The sequence below is a fragment of the Arvicola amphibius genome, chromosome 2 (assembly GCF_903992535.2).
Source record: "Arvicola amphibius chromosome 2, mArvAmp1.2, whole genome shotgun sequence".
NCBI classification, from domain to species: domain Eukaryota; kingdom Metazoa; phylum Chordata; class Mammalia; order Rodentia; family Cricetidae; genus Arvicola; species Arvicola amphibius.
The window spans coordinates 155,671,853-155,676,176 of record NC_052048.2 but is presented as its reverse complement, the minus strand read 5'-3'; the positions used below and the strand labels follow the sequence as shown (position 1 = coordinate 155,676,176).

The 4,324-nt window shown below is 41.1% G+C and overlaps 1 pseudogene; it reads left to right on the top strand.

Moving 5' to 3' along the window:
- The first annotated feature begins 585 nt into the window (after positions 1–585).
- Positions 586–1,602, top strand: LOC121677097 (annotated as a pseudogene).
- Positions 1,603–4,324: the final 2,722 nt, after the last annotated feature.

The window sequence follows — 4,324 nt, the reverse complement described above, 5'->3', positions numbered from 1 at the left end:
CTCACAAAGATAGGATAGATGATAAAGTATTTTCCTTAATTGTCCAAATGTAAATGGACTAAATATTGAAACTATAATTCTTGGTTGATAACTGTTTTGTTGTATTTAATCTTGCTATGTTAAAGTTAAAACCTTCCTTTTTCTTTGAACAGAAAAGGGGAGATGGTGTGGGAAGTCTTTCTGTATAGGTGTTGCTTTTATTGGTTAATGAATAAATCTGCTTTGGCCTATGGCAGGGTGGAATAGAGTAAGGTAGGAATTCTAAGCAGATAGAGGAGGAAAGAAGGTAGAGTCAGAGAGATGCCATGTAGCCACTGAAGGAGACAGATGCCTGGAAACCTTACCAGTAAACCACGAGCCTCATGGTGATATATAGATTAATAGAAATGGTTAATTCAAGATGTAAGAGTAGCTAGAAATATACATGAGCTAATTGGCCAAGCAGTGTTGTAATTAAATATAATTTCTGTATGATTGTTTCAAGTCTGGGTGGCCGGAAAATGAACAAGCAGCCTCTGCCTACACTCTGCTCCTTCCTGTTCCAGAGACAGTCACATGTTCTGCAGTGCTGGTCTTGTCTGAGACATGATGGTACAGGTTAGAGTGAATAGATTTGACCATATTGGGTGACTGGTTACCAGGGCTTTCTTCATGGCAAAATGGATATTGTTGCCATCAATGACCCCATCATTGACTTCAACTACATGGTCTATATATTCCAATATGACTCTAACCATGGCAAGTTCAACAACACAGTCAATGCTGAGAAAGGGGAGCCTTGTCATCAATAGGAAGACCACCAGTGTGTTCCAGGACTAACATCCACCAACATCAAATGTGGTGATATTGGTGCCGAGTATGTTGTGGAGTCTACTGGTGTCTTCATGACCATCATCACCATGGAGAAAGTTGGTACTTACTTGAAGGGTTAAGCCAAAAGGGTCATCATCTCTGCCCTTTTTGCTGATATCCCCATGCTTGTGAGGCATGTGAACCATGAGAAGTATGACAACCCACATAAGATTTCAGGAATGCTTCCTGTCCTATCAACTGCTTAACTCTCCTGACGAAGATCATCCATGCCATCTTTGGCATTGTGGAAGGACTCATGACCATAATCCATGCCACCAAGAAGACTGTGGATGGCCTCTCTGGGAAGCTGTGGTATAATGGCCATGGGACTGCTCAGAACATCATTCCTGCATCCACTGATGCTGTCAAGGCTGTGGATAAGGTTATCCCAGAGCTTAAAGGGAAGCTCACTGACACTGCCTTCTCTGTTTTTAACCCAAATATGCCCACTGTTTATCTGACATGTCACCTGGAGAAAGCTTCCAAGTATGATGACATCAAGAATGTGAAGCAACAGGTATCCTAGGGCCTGATAATGGGCTTCCAGACTTCACTGAGGACCAGGTTGTCTCCTGCAACTTTAACAGTGACACCCCCCTTCATCTTTGATGCTGGACTGCCATTGCTCTCAACGACAACTTTGTAAAGCTCATTTCCTTGTATGAAAATGAATACAGCTACAGCTATAGGGTGGTGGACCTCATGGCCTACATGGATTCCAAGAAGCCGCCCAACCCATTGAGGACATAAGAGCTAGAGAGAGGCCCTCAGCTACCAAGCAGTCCCTATCCCAACTCAGCTCCCAACACTGAGCCTCTTCCTCACAGTTTCCAACCCAGGCGCCCAGAAAGGGGGAGGGGACTTAGGGAGCACTACTCTCTTTAATATTGCCAATAATGTTCAACACACACACACACACACACACACACACACACACACACACACACACACACGATTAAAGCCCCACAAGGCATTGGTCATGCATGCCTTTAATCACAGCACTTGAGAGGCAGAGGCAGATGAGTCTCTGAGTTTGGGGCCAACTTGGTCTACAGAGTTAGTTCCAGGACAGGACTACACAGGAAAACTCTATCTTGAAAGACAAAATAAATTTAAAGTTCCCTCCTCTCTCCAAGTTTAGTATGCAGGTTAACTGACAACCATCTAGCACAGTTGCTCAGAATATGATGCAGAAAATAGTGTCTGATTTTTTTTAATGACAAGTGTAGAGGAAAAACATTAAAATAGTCCACTCCAAAGCACTCAGATAACAAAGGAGGTAATGGGAATAGGGAAAATGCCCAATTCGTAATATATCCCATTCTTCCAAATGTGAACACAGCTATTCTAGCCCATGCCCGGCATTCACTTATTTGATTTACTGATCTACATCTACTTTCAGATTTTCCAGTAGTCTAGTGCAATATATTCTGTTGTTATCTGAAATTCAGGAGTTTCGTAAAAATCTTCTTATCCATGGCTCCAAGATTCCTGAAACTTAATAAAGAAAAAAAATCAGGCATCTTTAAATCCCATTTTGAACTAATGTAGGTACAACACAGTAAGTTACCTCCTTGAAAATCTACAGCAACAACTAAGTGCTTATTTATTTTCTTGGTAGTTGATTGAAATGCACGCATCAAAGAGGGTGGAGCTTCCTAATGCACAAACCCATGGGGTACATCCAATTATACACCAAAACTTAAAAATCAGAATGCACTGATAAACTGACATGAATGTATACATTTACAAAAAGTTTGCTAAAGACCAGAAACCCCATTCTCCTGATATAATGGGGTGAAAATTATTAAAGATTTAAGTTGAAAAACATGAATTTTGATTAACTGCCTTCCCATGACTAAATGACTATTTATCTGCCAGAATCTGTTTTAACTGTGTCCAGCCTCCATGTAAGCTCAATACCATTACATAAAATCACATATTTGCACATAACCTACCTATACCCTCTCTAAATTCATCTAATACTGTAAATGCTGTATCCGTATAATAATGACAAGAAAAAAAGACTTAGTTCTTTATCACATGTGCTTTCTCTTGAGGAATGCATTCAGTGGAAGGTGTGTTGACTCTAAGGATGTGAAATCTGCAAATACAGAGAGTCGACTCACTAAGTCAGTGCTATTAGAAGATTCTGGCAGCAAGGAGCCCATCCTTCCTGCTCACACTTTCAAGAGAGGCTTCCAGTGCAATGTCAGCTGCACTGCACTTGGGAAAGCGACCGCCTATCCTTTTCTGCTCCCTCCATTTTCTTATGCAGGAACTCAGAGGGATATGAGTCCAGGTGGGCACTGTGCCTTCCCCTGATTACGCCTTGCGACACAGCAGGGGGACCTCTTATCTCAGACTGGGGTTGCCTGTTTAAAATTATTTTTTCTTTATAAAAGGTATAAGTCAATAAACACAGCTGTAGGAAAAGGCTTTGTGTTTTCTTTTTGTTTGTTTTAGTCTATTAAAATGATATAATTAAGTGCAATGAAGTTCCCATAAAAATTATACCATCTCATCTGCCTTTGTGCCCTCCCTTGCTCTGCAAGTTTTACCTGGCTCACAATACTTGAATACTTTGAATGCATGCACCTTACTTTCAAAATAGTTTTCTATATCTTTGCATACTGTTGTTATATCATAAAATACAGAGGGCTCAAACCAATGAGTTCATGTGTGTGTGTGTGTGTGTGTGTGTGTGTGTGTGTGTGTCTTGTGACATATAAATGTTTGTATGTGTGTGTGAGTGTGTACATGTGAGGAGGGCAAAGGTTAACACTGAGTGTCTGGTCTGCTTTGTTTTTGGTTTTGTTTGTTTGTTTGTTTTTGTTTTGATAGAACCTCTAATAGAACTGGGAACTTGCAATTTGACTAGTCAGTTGGTCAAGGAGCCCTCGGGACCTGCCTGTCTCTGCCTCCCCAGCACTGGGGTTATAGGCATGATGTTATTCTCAGCCTTTAAGTGAGTGCCCAGGATCTGAACTCAGTTTCTCATTCATGCATTATTGGAAGCGCTTTACCAGGCCATTTACCTAGTCCCCAGAATTTTAAAATGCTAAATTAATCTTGAATTGGTAAGCTATTACAGTGTTACTGAATTCCCTTCCTAAGTTCCTGTCGCCTCAACTGTACAGGGGGCTCTGGTTTGTTTGTTTCTTTTTCGAGACAGAGTCTCTCTGTAGCTTTGGAACCTGTCCTGGAACTCAGAGAAATTCTCCTGCCTCTGCCTCATGAGGGCTAGGATTAAAGGCATGTGCCATCACCACCTGGCTACAAGGGGCATATTTTTAATCAATTCTTTTTTTTTTATTCCTGTGTTTTTTGCATCATGCCTCTGGATCCCATCCATCTCCCTCTCCTCCCCAAAGTAAACAAAATAAAAATTTAGGAGAAAAAAAAGAGGGGTGGGTTAGAAAAAAACGAAGAAGGAAAACATCTTGTAATGGAAGCTACAGTGTGACAGCGA